At 43.4% G+C, this 19,894-nt stretch overlaps 1 pseudogene; it reads left to right on the top strand.

The window, feature by feature from the left end:
- Positions 1–224: 224 nt before the first annotated feature.
- LOC143557387 (putative aspartic proteinase GIP2 pseudogene) lies at positions 225–17,043 on the top strand (annotated as a pseudogene).
- The last annotated feature ends 2,851 nt before the right edge of the window (positions 17,044–19,894 follow it).

Below are 19,894 nucleotides of genomic sequence, written 5' to 3'. Positions count from 1 at the left end.
ACGAATTCGAAATGGGTTTCAAATTCAGTAGGCCTTTCACCAAGCCCACTTCTGAATAGCTAGCTACCTGCAATGGGTTTCAAGCCCAACTCTTCTAAATAAAAACTCATCTTATAAATCAAATTTTGAATTAATTTACAGAAGATTGATTAAAATACTGAAACTTTATAAAAAGTAAACCAAGTGATGTTTGACAAAATAATGGTTTAAAACTGATTATGTAAATGGCTTATGCTACTTTTGGAAAGATTGAGACAAGTGTGGTTCATGGTTCCATCCAAAAAGATGTTTGTGCGAGTTATTTCATCCAAAAATATGTTTTTCTTTGTAACTCGTTTGATGTTTTTTGGCTCTAGTTTTTTTGGCTAGATTGTTGGTTTAATGAGAATTGTTGTTCGAAAAAAAAAACATTTTGCTAGGATGTTGCGTTCCATTAATTATTTTTAAAAGTAAATATACATGATCATGGATTTGGCAATCTATTAAAATATTGAGCCATTAAAATTTGATTTGTTTATCAATTTAATTTAAATTAGTTAAAAATGAGACTTGATTCTCAATAAAAATAGTAATGAGAACACTAATGAGCATTAAGGGGTAATCAAAAGCATTTAGGTATTATAAAAAATTCAAGATGTCATCTAAAGCATAAAGATTGCCATCAAGATAATATTTTCACCTCTCTTGTGTATACTTATAGAGTTTGCTCTCTCATTTCAGGATATCCAAAGCATACGGTTTTTGTTGTACTTGATTTCATGTATCCCACACTTGGGAACAAACACTAGAAACGAATTTATTTCGAAACAAACAAGAAACGCAAATTACCTTTAGCCATTCGATCCTTTTTTCTAAAACAATCTATTTCAACGCGCATCTAATTTGGATGGAACATGTTTTAACACGGATTAAATTTATAAAACGACATGACTCGTTAGTTTTGCGTCATAAATTCTACTTATAACATAGTAGCTATGATTTCAGGGCATGCCCACTTCAAGATTTGTACGTTAGTAAGGGCGCCTCAAAACTATTAATCTTTATGCCTAGTAGTATATAACTTGTTTAAGTTGGTGAGAATCACTAACAGTACATGAAAATATGCATTTAATCTTAAGAATCAGAAATGTTAGGGTTTACTTTACTTGAAGAAGGAAGAACGGGTTTTACCAATAAAATAGAACATTCTGTAAATAAAGAAGAATTAACAAAGAAAATGATGGTGTACGTGTGTTTACAAATTAGGTTGATTCAACCAAACGCAGATGGTTCATAATTAGCATCGATTCGTAACGAAAATAGAAAAAGGATGGGGAATCGATATAAATTGTAAATCCTAATTTCTAAAAGTTCTTTAGGCCTTTTTAACATTGACTTATTGCTAAATTGTAAATCCTAATTTCCAACATCTTGTTTTCATGATTAGCATGATGGAGTTAATATCCTTTTCCTCGTTGGTTCACAAAGTCTTGATAAATTTGTTTGTTTTGTTTTGGATGAATAATATCTAACAAACTTTCGATCCCTAGCTCCTATTATATGAACTTTATTTTTCGCCAATCATTATTTAGTTAGCCCGCCTAATTTCCAATATCATGATACCTAACAATAAAACATTTTAACAATAAAACATTGTGGAGGCCATTCAAGCCACACATTTTTGCATTCAAACTATAATAAGCATATTTAATTATATACTCAATGACTTGTATATAATAAAATTAATTCTCTCTTTGTTTGGTTCCAGAGGTGTAAGCTAGGAGTCGGTCAAAAGTTCTACCCAAGCTTGTTTAATTTTGAAAAGCATACGATCTAGCTCAGCTTGTATAATTTGAAGTTTGAGCTCGTCTTTTTTATTATAAGTCTCGAGCTTTTGTTCTAAACCTTGAGCTTGGTTGGGTTTCGTCTTATTTATTATTTATTTTTCACACATATACATGCACACAATGGTTTAGACAGAACACTATTTATTGTGAAACACATACAACAAAACTTATCATTCAGTTAAAATATAGGAACATGTTTAAAATACTTTTTCTTCATCTCTTATGATTTTTTTTTATATAAACAGATTTTGTTTACTTTTAAAATGTGGTAGCCAAATGTATCTATATTAGCTACATATGTGTAGATAAACAATTAAAAAGTAAAAGAAAAAACAACATATAAATGAATTAGTTTGATATTTTCTTATGTTCATAACATACACATTTGTATGCAACAAGTACAAAATTTATGAGATATAAATCATTGATAAAAAAATGAATAATACGAATTAGGTTTGAATATTTTGTTCTTGCAATAATTAGTGTTTTTAAATCTACCTCGCCTGTGCGTGTGTGTATATTTATGTGTGTGTTTGTGCGTGTGTGTAATTGTATATTTATAGGTAACAAAATCTATACTATTTTATTCTTTTATCATAATTTTATCTATGGTATTAATTAATATGTAAACATATGTTTAAAATCTATAATATATATATACGAAAACTCAAAAATCTTATGTGTCGCGATGTGGTCGTTCCTCCTTTTTTTAGAGTCACCAGATTTGCTTGATTTTTAAATGGAGGTTTCTCATGCATTTGACCCGAATTCACGGGTATGGGTCTTACCAAACCCAGATATTCTTTAAACGGATTATAACATCTCATTAAATTAAAAATTATTCTTACCAAATTATTGATATGAAAATCCTATAAAATAGGATATAGTAAAAATTATTATATGATTTTTTTAAAAAAATATTATTTATAATTAAAAACAATTTTATAGTAAAAAAATAAGTCGGTCTTGAGTCTTATCAAACTCAGGTAACTTTTAAACCGGTTTATAACATCTTAGTTATTTTTGAAACATTTTTATCATCAAACTCTAAGTATATTATAAATTTCATCATAATAAATAAAATTAAACCCAAAAAAGTATATAATTATTAAAAACGAGTAATGTAAAACAGCTCCCTGTAATAAAGGAAATAAAAACTAGTAATAAATAAAAATTATATATCTTATAGGTTTGTTTAAACTCTACTCTCTAGCGTAGTCAAGCTCAATATGAGAGCTTAAAATTGAGCTCAGTTATTAAAAGAACTCTAATATAAGTAAGGACTTGTTTAAGCCCAACTTTATTTAAACTTTTAGCAAGTGAATTAATTTCAAGAACTCGTCACATTTGCCCCCTGCATAATTTATAATATAATAAAATAATTTCTTTTTGTAAATCTGTAAGATCATCTTCTAATTGGGCAACCAGGTATTCAGGTAATTAAGGACAACTTCTACTAGGATGAGATCAGGAGAATATGCCACTATTAATGGCATGCATGCAGCCCCGTAGATGGATGGATGGATTCACAAGCACACCCACAATGGCATCTTCTCAAATCCTCACCAGCACTCTCTTTATCTTTTCCCTTTTAACCATCTCAAATGCTGCAACAGATCCAGTCAAACTCCCCAAACACACTTCCATTCACTTCCCCATACGAAAAAACCAAACAAGCCTTCAATACTACACCACATTTGAGGCTGGAAACCCGCAATCACGTACCAAGGTCGACGCATTAATCGATCTTGGAGCGCAATCCGTTTGGTTCGACTGCACATCTTATGCTTCATCTTCTTATAACCGAACAACTTGCGATTCAAACAAATGTAAGAGAGTCTCGAAGTCAGTCTGTCTAGGGTGCACCTCGAGTTCTAAACCAGACTGCTTCAACAACTCATGTGGTGTCTATGCTTACTGCAGAAACGTGGATCTACTCACTGGTAGCAGATCTACTTTCCTCGGGTTCTGATTGTACTATTTCACCGATGGTTCTTCTGGATCTGTGTTCTTCCACCTACAAAATGAACAACGCCGTTAACTTACCCCTCAGAAAGGGACAGAGGGGTCCTCTTTGGGGTAACCCTCCGGCGTGAGAATAAGTATATGGTGGAGAAGATAATAATGTGTGAGTAAGTGAATCTGGAGAGTATTGCTTAATAGCTGAATACTGTATGATTGTGAGACTGTGTGTTTGTATGTAACTGACTGTGAGTGAATGTAATTCAATATGATTGAATGTGATATCACTGCCTGTAACTGTCAATGATTGAGTATGAATGTGTCCATCAAAGTGGAGTTGATGCTGTATTTATAGTGCTAGGGTTTCCACTGATTGGGCTCAGCCTCGTTGGCCTCCTCCAATCGCACTGCGCCACGTGTCCTCTGGGACACCTGGCGCTTCCTCGTTGGTTGTAATCACGTGGTAGCACATGTGTCATGCTGAGTTGTCGACCTTTCATTTGGCAGCTGTCAACATCAGCATATTCTTATTCCTTAAAAAGATACCTTCTGGAAGGTTGTCTGACGTGCACAATCAAGGTTGCCCTAATCCTGATAAGGACGAGGTCGATTATGTGCATGTGTGATATGCGCCAATCCTGAGGATGCGCGAGGTCTTCTCTTTATTCTCACGCGCAGATGTTTCATGCGCAGATGTGATATGCACGAGCATGTGATATGCGCCGCGCGCTGATGCGCCGCGCGCATATGTGATGCGCGAGCATATGTGTGCCTGAGCATATGTGGTGCCTGGGCGTATGATGCCTGAGCATGTTTTGTATGCGCCATGCGCATAGGTTTTGGCTTTGTGCCTTTATAATGTCTTTATCTTGTGGGTTGACCCGCCTTGCTCGGTGTTGAGGCGGGTACATACCTCTTCAAGCCCCCCCAGTCTAATGTGTGTCTTATCTCGCGCTAGCGCGGTAAGATAGATATTAGACTTACTGATTTGGTCTTTTTAATGGGGTTTTGTCGTTTTCTTGGTTGTTTCCATCGTTGCGCGAAGTTCTATCCATTTGGTTGAAACGAAGGGTCCAAACACGTGGTTGGTTGGTGGTGACGTGCGCCGGAAACGTGTCAGACGTTTCGTGTGCTCGAGGTGCTACAGTTGCCTTTCATGTCCCCTCGCACAGCTGTCTGGAACACGTGTCGCGCTCTCATTGGTTTGCACCTGCGAGTGGGGGCGCGTCTCTGCTCCGTGGCAGTTCCGTTACGTTTTTATGTCCCCTCAACAGTGTTAGGGACACGTGCCGCGCCCTCGTTGGCTTACACCTGCGAGTGGGGGCACGTGAAATCCGATCAGTTGCCACTTTTCTCTCTCCTGGGCCTATAAAAGCAGGCCCTTAGAAAAAATTTTTATCTTCATCTTCATTGTTGTGTACTCCAAAGCTTTTATCTTTCCGATTTTCTGGTTATTGCTTCCAAATACCCTGTTATCTGTTGCTGTTGTTATTGTATGTCTGATAGCTCAGACTCCTCTAACCCCTCAATCACCTCTATTGCCTCTCGAAGACGTCGTGTGAAATCTGTGGTGATGTCGACATTGAAGCAAAAGGGCAAGGGGAAGAGGGTTGTTGAGACCACATCGGAGGAAGTAGGGAGGACCAAGTCCACGAAAAGGTGGAATGAAATCCCCTGCAAACTGAGGCAGGCCGATCTCGACAGCCTCATCTCGTCACAGGGTTTTCTCCCTGTGTTTGGCTGCATGTTGCCTGTGGCCGGGCAAACGGCGGCGGACCCGCCTCCCGGCTATATTTCACTGTACACCCATTTTTTCACCCACTGCAACCTTCGTCTTCCGATGACAAGGTTTGTAGGCGCGGTGTTACGTTTTTTCGGGATACATATATCCCAAGTCCATCCGTTTGGACTTGTGCGCATGACTCATTTCGAGTTCATGTGCAAATCACAGCGCGAGGAGCCCACCCCTCGTCGCTTTCAATTTTTTTACAAGCCCAAGATCCAAGATTCTTAGATCTCCTTTATTCCTCGCAGTCAGAAGGTTAAGTGCAGCACCGTGTCATTCAAGAGCCTTCATGACTGGTCTGAGAGGTTCTTCTACATCAGGGCTGGTGTAATCCCCATCCGCATGACGATGCGCGCAATCGATTCTGCGCCCGCGGATGCGGATGTTATTAAGAACCCAACTGGCGCCTGGGTTAAGAAGCTGACCGCCGAACCATCCCCCGCCAAGAAAATTCGCGAGGAGGCGCTGGTGGGGGTCGGCATGAGTAAGCTGTGGGCCGACAGCGCGGCGGAGCCTGTCATCCAAGTGGACGGCTTGCGTAAGTTATCGCATTGCTTTATTTCCGCGCTAATAAAATTTGCCTTTGCTTATATTATTTGTCTTGTTTTTGCGCAGTAACCAAGGAGTTTGTCCACGCCGCCTACGACGATCAAGTGGAGGGTGGCTCCGTCCCGCTGGGCGCTGGGGAGGTGGGCTTCCCAGATCGCTTCGATGACATGTTCATCCCTGTGGATCTGGAATTTGACTTTGATAGCGACGCCCCTGGTAAGCCTTCGCACTTATGCTTATTCCTTTAGAATACCAAAGTTTATTAACAGTTCTGTTGCTTGTATTTGCATATGCGCTCGAAAACTACGAGCTGGAGCTCGCGGAAGAGGAGGAGGAGGAAGAGGAGGCGCCCGTACTAAAGCGCAAAGCTAAGGGGAAATCTGGCGCAGGGGGCAGTAAGAGACAGAAGAAAGATGACACCCCTGTCGCTCATCCCCATGCTCAAACGAAGGGACCTGAGGAAACCCAGGTGTTTACCACCAAGGTTTCTTTAGCGTCCCTGCCTGTGAAAGTGGGCAGACCTCCTGTCCACTTGAGGTATGGTGGCGTGACCTCCTCCCTTCGCGCGGCTGAAGAAAGAAGCAGTATCGCGCCTGCGAAAGGTATACTTTGCTTACCCATAATTCTGATTGAATTATTATTAAATCTTTTCGCATTTGAATGTTTGCAGGACCGGCGACGGTAGCAGATCAGCCTCAGGCGCAACAAGGTGTTGAGGCTGCGCCGGGGGCTGCTTCGAAGTCCCCTGTTCTACCCTCAGAAAAGGGTAGAATGAACTTTATGGCGATGTTCAACGCGCGAACAGAATTGCGCGAAGGTATGTTTTGCGCCATTGTCTTCTGAATTTTTTGTTTTGATCAAATCATAAACCCTTTTTTGTTGTTGATTTGTTCATAGGAGTTGTAGCTGGCGTACAAGCTGCTGGTGACACTCCTGGCGCCGTTGCCGGCGCCGCTGGTTCTGGTCCTGCTCCTGCTAGTGCTGAGTCTCCCCTTATTGGGATTACAAAGGAGCAGGAAGCCGTATTGCGCGCCGAACTGGCGGCGTCGAGACCTCCCTCGCCTCCTCCTACGCGCAGCCCTCTCCGCGAGGCTGGTTTGGAGCCCTCCAGGTCGCAGGAGAAGAGGCCGATTGAAGAAGATGAGGAGGATGAGGGAGCTCAAGCTGAAGACTCCTTCGGAGTCCGTGCCAGCCCTGCGATGCCACAAGTCTTCGCAGCGCATACTTCTGGTGGGGCTGGCGCTGACTTTTCTGCTTCATCCCCGCAGGTATGTTTTAATTTGTTGCTCCGCTGCGCGTACTTCCATATAAGTATGTTTTTATGACTTAGAACATTTCTTGTGTTTTGCAGGAAGGTGACCACGTTTACCGCCCGAGATGGAATATTAACGAAGACAGTTCCTTCCAATCCATGGGTGTATGCGAGGACTTCTGGGCTCATGCCGTGCCTCCTACTGAAAGGAGGTATCAGGAGGGGCGCACCCGCGCTGACTTGCTCAACGATCACATTTTCGCTGGGTCGGCCTTCTTTTCTGCCTCCCAAGAGCTTCATCGTGATTATATTAAAGTACGCGATGCTCTTGTGGAAGCCCAGCAAGAGGCTAAGGTGGCTGCCTGGAACCTTTCTGATGCTCGCGCACGAGCTGAGAAACTCCAGGCGGAGCTCAGCGAAAACCGAGCAAGTGCCAACACCGCCTTTATTAAGCGCGGGCATGAGCTCCAAGCTGCGCGGGAGAAGCAGCAGGTGGCGGAGGCCGAAGTTGCCAAGTACGCGCGGAGAGTGCGTGACTTGGAACTGGAGGCGGAGGCGCGTGACCAAGCTATCGTCCAGAATATCACTGAGAAATCATCACTGAAGAGCGAGGTTGCGCGCCTGAAGAAGTATTTGGCGGCCGCGCAGGCCGATAGAGATGAGGCCCTGGCGACGGCAGCGTCCAGCCAGGAAGCACTTGTTGCTGCGCAGGCGGAGAAAGAAAAAATTTTGGCGGCAGCAGCGTCTGATAAAGAGGAGCTAAAAAAGACCAAGGAAACTGTTGAGTTATTAAACTCCCAGGTTCCTGCCCTCGAGACGTCTGTTGCTGGCCTCGCGCAGGATCGCCAATGGCTGGTGTCACAGGGCATGACTCGTTGCGCTTTGGCGATGAAATATTCTGGCGAGTTTCAGGCCCTTGTGATGGACTGCAATGCTGCCGCGCGCTTGGTGGGTCTAGCTGAAGGGTTTACGGATGGGTATGAATATGGGATGTTGAAGAAGAACCCATCCGAGTACCCTTACAAGAGCGACGTGGCCTGCGCGGACATGGCCGCGGTGGGGGAGAAGTATATGAATACTCCCATCCCCGTCCTTGTGCAGGTACCTTGACCTTAATGAGTTTTTCTTGATTAATTTTCCAAGTTTTTTATACTCAATACTTTTCTAATGATTTGCAGATAGCTGCGCTTGCTGACCAGCCCGACCTCGGCGCGCTAAAGAAGTTGCTCGATGAATGCGAGGGGGCTGGTGGCGATGATGGTGGCGCGGGGGATGTTGCCCCTGCCAGCGGCTCTGGCGCGGCGAAAGAATCTGCTCCTGAGACCGTCGTGATAGAAGACTCCATTGAGGAGGAAGAACTTGACTATGGTCAGTTTGGAGATGAGGAGCGGGCCGCGCCAGATGCTGCGGGAGATGATGAGGGTGATGAAGTGGCTGACGTCGACGTGGAGACTTGAGAAGCCCTTCATCTTTCTAATTTTTTTTTGTTTTTTGTTATACTTGTAATTTGTAACTCATCAGACTTGTGAATTTCAATGCTATGTAATGAAATTTGTTTTCCCTTTTTCACATCTTGCGCATTTCCATTCATCTCTTCATGTTTGCTTGTATAGATATAAGATATGCTTGCACGTTAAAATAAGAACAAGGTTGTAAGGAAATTATTTACTTAACCATAGTCTTATTTTGTAAGTGGTTTCGCAGTATCTTGTTTATGCTGACACGCGCGCTGACTTTTCACTATTCCTTTTTTGCGCGTCGTTTTTGCGCGTTTTTTATATGGAATTATGAGTTTTAGCCATTACATGTCAGCATGTGTTACTCAGATATCCACTATGATTCCGCGCGCGACCTCGACCTGAGACCTTAACAACTATGATTTGGCATGTACTTTGCCTTAGTTGTGTTTAGGGATTTTTATGATCAGGCTGCGCGGGATGTAAGATGGATGTTTGTGAGTGTTTTGAGCTAAGGCTCTTTGTTTTGGGCTAAGGCCCTGACGTTTTTAGAGTTAAGACTCGTTAACGTGTTTGAGCTAAGGCTCGCGCATGTATGTTTTACTTCGTTTTATTTTGTTTTGAAGTCAATATAGTGTTGTCATATTGCTCCAAATTAATAAAGGAAGTGTGAAACATGTATGCAAAGGTAATAGAACAAATATTGAAAGATAGCGCGAATCATCATTCATGATGGCTTAAAATCCTTGATTACATATTTGAATTTTTACATGAAGCATTTTCTAAGCTGTGCTGCGTTCCACGCGCGCGGTATCTTTTTTCCATTCAAATCTTTTAAAGTGTACGCGCCCTTCCCCAATTCTTCTGAGATTTGATAAGGTCCTTCCCAATTGGGGGACATTTTTCCCGGGGGTATTGCGCGGCTAGCTTCATTGTTTCGAAGGACAAAATCATTTTTCTTGAAGTGGCATTCTTTAACGCGCTGATTATAATATTTTTCCAGCTTTTTCTTGTACTTGGCTTCATTGATGATAGCCGCTTCTCTGCGCCCTTCAAGCAAGTTGAGGTCCAATCTTCTTTCGCGCTCGTTATCAGTCTTGCTCATCATGAGTACCCTATGGGATGGGCATCCAATTTCTGCTGGGATCATAGCCTCTGTCCCATAGGTTAGGCTGAACGGGGATTCGCCATTGCTAGTTTTGCTTAATGTCCTGTGCGCCCACAGGACATTAGGTAACTCTTCGACCCAAGAATGGGATTCTCCCTCCAACCTTTTCTTCAGCCCATTTAACAAACTTTGATTCGCGCGCTCCACTTGGCCATTCCCCTGAGGGTGGTAGACCGAAGTGAAGATTTGGTTGATGTGCAATTCTTTGAGCCAGCTGGATATCTTCCTGTCAGTGAATTGTTTGCCATTGTCGCTCACAATTTTCATAGGAAGGCCAAAACGGCAAATGATGTGGCTCCAGATAAATTGCTTCATCGCCTGAGCTGTGATTTTTGCTAGTGGCTTGGCCTCAACCCATTTTGTGAAATAGTCTACCGCCACTACCAAAAATTTCACTCGCCCTTGCGCTTGCGGCAGGGGCCCCACAATATCAATGGCCCATTTGTGGAAAGGCCATGCGGAGGTCACTGGAATCAAGTTGTTCTTTGGCCGCATTGTGTTTGGCGCGTAGCTCTGACGTGCCTTGCATTTTTGGATTTCTTTTAGCGCATCCAAGTACATGCCTGGCCAATAGTAGCCTGAGCTCATTGCCTTGGCAACCACCATGCGCGGGCCAGCATGTATTCCGCAGATTCCTTCGTGAATCTCCCTAATCACATAGCTTGCTTCTTCAGCATCCAGGCATTTCATGAGCGGTCCAAGATAAGAGCGTCGATATAATGTACCATCAAGTAGTTCATAGTTCTGCGCCTTGTGTCTTATCTTTCTCGCCTGTGCGCGATCGTCCGGTAACTTCCCCTCCTTCAGGAATTCCCTTATTGGAGTTATCCATGATGAAGGGGTTGTATGAATTACAAGGACAGATTGCGTTTGCACTGACGGGTTGCTCATCACTTCCACCCTGACATCTTTGCCAAAGTGATCAAAATTAGTTGATGCCATCTTACTCAACGAGTCGGCGGGCTTGTTTTCGCTGCGCGAGATGTGTATGATTTTGAAGAAGTCAAACTGCTCAACGAGCTTTTTTGCCTGCTCTAGATATAGAGGCATGGTGTTCTCCTTGGCATCATAAAGGCCATTGACCTGTGCGGCTACCAAGTAAGAATCAACATGGGCCTCTAGCCTTTTAACTCCAAACTTGCGCGCAACGCGCAGACCAGCCAGCAGGGCTTCATACTCAGCCTCATTGTTGGTACTCTTGAAGTCCAACCTAATAGCATAAGTATATTCATGATTATCAGGGTCCACCAGTTTGAGGCCTGCGCCGGACCCCTCGCTGTTGGAGGCTCCATCAGTGAATAGCCTCCAAACATCTTCTTCATCATTTGCTCGCGGAGGGTCTACCTCGCGCTGAGCTTCTTCAATCTTTCCCTCTGGGATTTCTGTGATGAAATCCGCTAAAACTTGACCCTTTATTGCTGGACGGGGCTTATAGGTGATCGTGTGTTCACCTAATTCCAGCGCCCACTTTGTCAGCCTTCCGGAGAGCGCGGGGCGTCGCAAGACTTGCTGGATGTTGTAACCTGTCAGAACTTCAATAGGATGACCATTGAAGTATCTATGAAGCTTTCGCGACGCGTGTGTTAGTGACAAAACTAACTTTTCCATGATGGAATAGCGCGTCTCAGGGTCTGTCAGCACCCGACTCACATAGTATATTGGCGTTTGGATCCCCTTGCGATCCACCAGTAATACTGCGCCGATGGCGCGGTCTCCGGCTGACAAGTACAATGTAAGGGTTTCGCCAGGAAGTGGAGCTGTGAGCGCGGGCAGCTTTATGAGACATTCTTTTATCTCACTGAAAGCTTGCTCAGCCTCAGGCGTCCACTTGAATTGGCTCTTCTTCAAGCAGTTCCTGAAAGTGTTAACGAATGGAGTAGATTTGCTGGCGTGCTTCGCTAGGAACCTGTTGATTGACACCAATCTACCATTCAGCTTCTGAACCTCTTTCATGGTGGATGGTGAAGGCATGTCAAGGATGGCTTCCACCTTTTCAGGGTTCACCTTGAAACCATCCTTAGTGACCATTACACCAAGAAATTTCCCCTCTTCCGCGCCGAAAGTACATTTGCTCGGGTTGAGCTTCATGTTGACTTCCGTTAAGCGCTGAAGAGTTTCCTCGATGTCTTTGAGCATTTGTCTCTCCTCCCTGCTCTTGATCACCAAATCATCAACGTAGACTTCTAGATTTCTTCCGAGTTGTTCACTGAAAACCGAATCCATAAGTCTCTGATAAGTGGCGCCCGCATTCTTTAAACCAAAGGGCATTTTTGTGTAACAAAAAACACCCTTGTCGGTTCTGAAGGCAGTCTTGTCATCGTCTTGTGGTGCCATTTGAATCTGGTGATAGCCTTTGTAGGCATCCAGGAAACATTTGAGCTTGAATGGCGCCACGGAGTCCACCTTTGCGTCGATGTTTGGGAGGGGGTAACAGTCTTTCGGACATGCTTTGTTGAGGTCCTTGAAGTCAATACACATCCTCCATGACCCGTTGCTTTTCTTTACCATCACAGGATTGGCTACCCACGTCTGGTATCGGATCGGGCGGATGATGTTTGCGCGCAACAGGTCCTCAACTTGCTCATTCATGGCCTTCGCCTTTTCATCCCCCATGATTCTCTTTTTCTGAGCAATTGGCTCCACCGACTTGAACGTGTTAAGAGAATGTTGCGCCAAGTCTCGCGGGACCCCAGTCATATCGGAGTGTTGCCACGCGAAGACCGACGTGTATTTTGTGAGCAACCTCTTCATTCTCAATCTCGTTTCGTCTGAAATGGTAGCGCCAATTGTGACCGTTTGCTCTGGGAATTTTGGGTTTAAAATCCACTTCTCTGGCGCATCGTCCGCCATTGGAAGTTTCATTCTCCCTTCCCGCGGCGTACTTGTCACTGCGCACAAATGATCGCGGTAAACAAATGTTACGCCTGTTGGTGTAGGGAACCCCAATGCGCCGTGCGCTGGCAACGGTATAGCATTAAATTGGGCGATCGTTCCCCTACCCAGGATTATATTGTGGCATGACGTGGTGGGCAAGACCAAGAAGTTGACAACTTCGGCTCGCTTATGCTCATCATCCCCCATAGTTAGTTCAAACTGAATTTGACCTAGGGGATGGATGATTTCATTTGAAACACCACAGATTGGTGCGTTCACCATCTCGAGCCGCGCTTGGTCTGCCGGGTCTAACTTTCTGAAACATTGCTCATACATAATGTCAGATTCGCTTCCAGTGTCCACCAGGACCTTTGACACTTCGTAATGAGCAATGTGTGTGGTGATGACGAGAGGGCTGCTGATTGAAGGGCCTCCCCTGATTCTTGGGAAGATAACTTGGTGCTCGCGCCAATCTCCGCTGATTTGCGCGCTTCTCTTTTTTGACGTCTGCCCTTGTCGTCCCCCCTCAGCCACACAGATTCTTTTGTATTTCTTGCTGGCAGAGGCTCCTTCCGGTTGCTCATCTTCTGTTCTTGGGTTTTTCACCAAGTGAGCCAGCCTGCCTGATTTTACATCCTTCTCGATCGCATCCTTTAGATGATGGCATGCGTCGGTGTTGTGGCCCGGGGACCTGTGAAATTCACAATATTTGCCACTGTTTTGCGGTCCCTTGTAGTGTAGTTGCTTGGGGGGCTTGAATTGGACATTCTCAGTGCTTAACACCTGTGCAGGTGTTTTAGTGAGGGGAGTCCACATTCTTGGCAGAGGTCTGCTAGGATCTCTGCCGCCCTCCCTCTTGTCACCCTCCCCGCGATTACGAACATCTTTTTGGGGCTGGGGTGAGCTTGGTTGCGTTTGCTTTTCTGCGGAAGAAAAACTTGTTGGTTGCAACCTGGACCATACAGAGTTCTGTTTGGCCCTCTTCTCTTTGTTGCGCGGTGATTCAGCTTGATGCGCTCTTTCTCTTGCCCTATCTTGGGCAATCTGTTTTTCGTTTCTCGCGAAGACTCGCGATGCTTCCATTAGTTTTGCCCAAGTGGTGGGCATACCATCTCTGCTTACGAGAGCTCGGCGGAGTTGATCACTGCGCGCGCCTTGTATGAAAGCCACGCGCAGGAGTTGCTCAGTTATACCCCCGATTGCCAGAGACTCCTGATTGAAACGAGTGATGTAGTCCTCAATCGTTTCATCATTCCTGCGCACGCAGTGCATGATGTTATCAGGATCGCGCGTGTGTCTGCGCTGCTGTACGAAGTGGGCCTGGAACTTTTCCAATAGTTCCTCGAACCTATCAATTTGCCCAGTCGGCAAGCTCTCGAACCAGACACGCGCCGCGCCCGTAAGGCAGCGGGCAAACATGTGACACCATGTTGGCATCGTCCAGCTCTCTAGGTTTCCCGTGTTATAGAAACCTTGCAAAAAGTCATCTGGATCTGTTGTGCCATTATATTTGCCCAGACCACTTGGCATCTTGGTCTTGTGCTGGATGGGGGCCTTAGCGATGCGCTCAGTAAATTTTGAGTGCTTCACTAAGATGGCCGGCCTGTACGGCGTGGTTACGTCCACTTGCCCCCTCACTGGCGGGCTGTACGGCATGTGCAGATCCAGATCTGCTCTGGCTCCAGGCGCCATGTTCACAGGCGCGCGGAGTTGTGAGCCTCCTGCATGAGTATCTCGTGTCTTCCTCATGCTATGCACTTCTTCATCACTGAACTCAGTGTGTGCAGTGTGAACAGAATGTCCGTCTTCCGGCGCGCGCGGCCTTTTTGTAGTCTGCTTATCAAACGCTTGCCTTTGTGTTTGGTCGGCTAGCTTTTTCTGTTTGACCATTTCATTATACTTTTCCATTAGACGCCGCTGCTCATTTATGAGCCATTCATTCGGATCATTTCTTTCTTCTTCTGGACCCATTGGTCCTTTCAGTTTCGCGCCGGCAAGATTTTGTAACGTGAGATCGTCTGGAGGAGTTTCAGTCTGGCCGTGAGGGGTTGTGATGAAGGGACGGTTACTGGTGGTGCGCGTAGAATCACGCGGCACCCTCAGAAACTGCTGTCCCTCATTGACACCCTCACGTTCAATATCCTCCAGAGCTTGATCAGCGTTACGAACGCCAGAAACCATGGTGATTGATTTTTTTTATGTAGATCTGATAAGATCTGATTGCCGTTTGTCCCACGGATGGCGCCAATGCAGAAACGTGGATCTACTCACTGGTAGCAGATCTACTTTCCTCGGGTTCTGATTGTACTATTTCACCGATGGTTCTTCTGGATCTGTGTTCTTCCACCTACAAAATGAACAACGCCGTTAACTTACCCCTCAGAAAGGGACAGAGGGGTCCTCTTTGGGGTAACCCTCCGGCGTGAGAATAAGTATATGGTGGAGAAGATAATAATGTGTGAGTAAGTGAATCTGGAGAGTATTGCTTAATAGCTGAATACTGTATGATTGTGAGACTGTGTGTTTGTATGTAACTGACTGTGAGTGAATGTAATTCAATATGATTGAATGTGATATCACTGCCTGTAACTGTCAATGATTGAGTATGAATGTGTCCATCAAAGTGGAGTTGATGCTGTATTTATAGTGCTAGGGTTTCCACTGATTGGGCTCAGCCTCGTTGGCCTCCTCCAATCGCACTGCGCCACGTGTCCTCTGGGACACCTGGCGCTTCCTCGTTGGTTGTAATCACGTGGTAGCACATGTGTCATGCTGAGTTGTCGACCTTTCATTTGGCAGCTGTCAACATCAGCATATTCTTATTCCTTAAAAAGATACCTTCTGGAAGGTTGTCTGACGTGCACAATCAAGGTTGCCCTAATCCTGATAAGGACGAGGTCGATTATGTGCATGTGTGATATGCGCCAATCCTGAGGATGCGCGAGGTCTTCTCTTTATTCTCACGCGCAGATGTTTCATGCGCAGATGTGATATGCACGAGCATGTGATATGCGCCGCGCGCTGATGCGCCGCGCGCATATGTGATGCGCGAGCATATGTGTGCCTGAGCATATGTGGTGCCTGGGCGTATGATGCCTGAGCATGTTTTGTATGCGCCATGCGCATAGGTTTTGGCTTTGTGCCTTTATAATGTCTTTATCTTGTGGGTTGACCCGCCTTGCTCGGTGTTGAGGCGGGTACATACCTCTTCACTTACAACCCTCCTCAGGAATACTTAACAGGCCAAGAACTTGGAGATGATACCATCAAGGTAACGTCAATCGATGGTCAATCCTCGAAGCTTGATCAGGACGTACCCGAATTCCAATTTGCTTGTGTAGATTCCAGTATTGTAGAAGGCTTACCTGGTGATAATACTAAAGGGTTGGTTGGTCTTGCAAGCAACAATGAGTCGTTAGCTCCGCAGATTTCTTCCGCCCTTAGATTGCCTAAATTCGGACTTTGTATACCGTCTGATAATGGATTAGGTGGCGTGTTTATAGGGGGGTGGCCATATTTCACGTCTCCTAGTAGCAAAGATCTATATTTGCCGCTTGTAAACACCCCACTTGTTTTCAATCCAGTCAGTACAGCACCGATTTATAATGAAGGAGATGCATCAGATGAGTACTTCATTAAAGTCAAATTCATTGAAATCAATGGTGGACGCGTGGAGTTTAATTCAACTTTGCTATCTATCGATAAAAATGGAGTTGGGGGAACCAAGATTAGTACTATAGTACCTTACACCACTCTGCACTCGGTCATTTGCAAGAGTCTGGTTAACGATTTTGTTAAGGCAGCTGCAGCAAAGAATATTGAAAGGGTGGCATCTGTCGCACCGTTTGAAGCGTGCTTCGACTCAAAGAATGCTCCCAAGACAATAACAGGACCCGCGGTTCCAGATATCGACTTGGTTTTGGAAGGGAAAGACATAAGGCTTAGACTGCATGGTTCTAACTCAATGGCGGAAGTGAAGAATAATGTGATATGCCTTGCTTTTGTTGATGGAGGAGATGATCCAGTAACATCTATTGTCTTAGGTGGGCATCAATTAGAGAACCGAATTCTAGAGTTTGATTTAGCTGCATCAGAGCTGGGGTTCACCCCCTCTCTCCTGCAATCGATCACAAGCTGCTCTCAAGAAGCTACCTTAATGTCTTAATGTCTATTTTCCATTTAAGATATATAATAATATAATATAATAAAGATACTATGCATATTATTTTATGGGAAATATGTAGAACATCTTACAAAATATTAATTACAAGAAATATGTAAAACCACTATTATATAAATCACTATTATATAAATCTATTTAAACCTTTGTAAGGCGATGAATAAGAGAGAGTTTTGAGTACATATTCTTCCTTCAATAACCAACAATTTTGTGAGGTGGGGGAATAAGATAAACGAGTTTTGATATCTTTCTCCATCAATAACCACATCCCGATTGATAATCAAACATGAAGTAAATAAACAATTCTCGTTATTAATTAGCAAATATAGTTCAAAAAACTGATTACAACTCTCAAACGCAACTCGGTTTGACTTTTAAAGAACCCTAACTTGGTGGCATCTAGATGAACCTTAACTCGGTTACATCTCGTGATTGTCTCAATAAACCCTAACTCGGTTACATCTCACACACGTTCTATAATGTCTAACCATACCTCAGTTTTTATAGACTAACCTAACTTTCTAGCTAAGACATTACCATTATAATTATATAACAATTAGGAAACATGAACAACTATGACCTACTTGTCAACATTGGTCTCCCAAGTTCACCGACTTATGACTTTGAGTGAAATTATGTCCAACATAACCAACATTGTGGTAAGAGATCAATTCAGTATATGAAAATGAGTTTTATAGTCATCATGTTATACTGCTGATTATGTTGCCCTTGAGTAGCTTTGAACATTGAGAAGTTGTCTTTGTGAAATGGGTGATTATTGGAAGCGACACTATAGCCAGCTGCATTGTAGGAGTTTGCATGGTTTATGGCACGTTGCTTGTCATCCATATTACAAGCCTTGATGATTGCCAAAACTTCTGACAGTGTTAGCCTATTGAGATATTTCATCTTCTTAATTACTGCAACGTTCATATCCTAACTTTGAGGCAAGGAGTTTACCAGCTTGTTGTTTGTTTCAGCAGCTATTAGGTTGATGTTTGCAGATCTCATCTCAGTTACAAGGGCTATGAACCTGTGCAGCTAAATTTCCAACGACTCTCCCAGAACGTGATTAAACATATTAAACTTCTGTCGCAAGATATCTTGACTCCTCATCCTCATGTTCTCATTACCCTCATATACTTCAATCAAGGCTTCCCATAGTGCCTTAGCAGACTGTAGTTCTCTAAATCCCAAGGCAATCTCAGGTGAGAGTGTCATAGTCAATGTTGAAAGCGCCTTTTCATCTTCTTCCATTTTCTCAAAATCAGCATCATCATACAGTTCTACAGGTTTTACAGCAACTTCCTCATAATTCTCACGTTGGTATGTGATAGCTTGAGAACCTCTAACAATACTTCTCCAAACCTTGGCATCTTTCATTTTAACGTATTTCTCAAATCTGAAGTTTCACTCGCTAAACCCTTCATGAGACAACAAACGAGGTATACGAGTGGTGGTTCCCATAATTGAGTCCAATTCTTGATGAAGTGTAGCATTTGACGCCCCATTGCCATTGGTTATGTGGTCCATCTCAACAGTAATAGTAATCACAATATTGGTCCAGTAGATTTAGTCCAAGTAGTTTTCAAAGCCCAAAAGATCTCGGCCCAAGTGCAGTCCAGCCGAGAACCAAGGATAATGACAGAGAACAACTTTAGACCGAAAACTAACGTTGACCGAGAACAAGTATTGACCGAGAACTCTCAAATTCAACCGAGAACTATCAAATTTGCCCGATAACACTTGAATTTGAACGAGAACACCCAAATCAAGCCGAAAACTATGATTACTTGTTCAAATACTCAGAGTCTTTGGCCGAAAACCCTTAAATAACCCCGAATTCAATTTAAATTGGCCGAGAACAAAGTTGACAGATTTAAAATTTGGCAACCAACTAAATCCCGAGTTTTATGGGATTTGAATTGATTGCTAACCAACTTGATCTTTTACCAAAATTAAGTCTTTCTTCTTCGACGAATGATTCACCAGAGACACAAATACCAAAAACACCAAAAATATCAATGAATCAACACCTTGAATCTTTTGATATCACAACCGAGCCTAAAATAGGTCAATAGGCTCTGGTACCAATTGTAAGTCCTAGTGATGGATCTTTCAATATAATATCAATAATCTCTATGTTATTGCGGAATATAACACGAGACGATTCAAAGCTAACAAGTATAACACGTAAATAACACCAAGGATGCCAAAACATACGTATATTAACGTCTAATGCTTAAGCACCTGATTACACAAACTCTCGTTTAACAATACTAAGTGAACGGCCAACCCAAACCCTATACACAACATATCTATATATAGGGAACTACAACCTAGCCCATTACAAGCCCAAAAGCCCATCGAGATCACAAGATGATCTCCGTTTACATATAAGCATGACCCACACACAAAACCAAACACAAACTAAGTATAAACCAACTGATACATACCACACACAAGATGATCTCCGTTTACATTGTTGTCAATGTTGAAGAAGTCAACTAAAAAAAGAGAGAGAATAAGGAAAGCGGGTTGTAGGATTGTAGCTAGTTAATGCACAACACTTTCAATTCGAGTTTAGCATGTTTTATTTATGAGCGATATTGTATGTTGGTAACGCTAATTGTGATGTTGTAATGCATTGGGTAAAGCTTTAGAGTGAAAGTTTGGGAGTGGAAGATCAAGCATTCAGAATTGTTTTGAACACACATCATCCGGTTGAAGAAAAGTTGTTAGGAAAGTTGATATATAAATTTAAAAGTTTTATAGTTTGAGTTGTTATTTTTCTACATAAAAGTTATTTTCAATTTGTGTTAATAATGTCTTGTTTGTCT

The sequence above is a fragment of the Bidens hawaiensis genome, unplaced genomic scaffold (assembly GCF_021521415.1).
Source record: "Bidens hawaiensis isolate Kalapana, Puna unplaced genomic scaffold, B.hawaiensis_p1.1 tig00018953_1, whole genome shotgun sequence".
Lineage (NCBI taxonomy): Eukaryota > Viridiplantae > Streptophyta > Magnoliopsida > Asterales > Asteraceae > Bidens > Bidens hawaiensis.
Note: the sequence above shows the minus strand (reverse complement) of the source record. Positions and strands in the feature narration are given on the sequence as shown.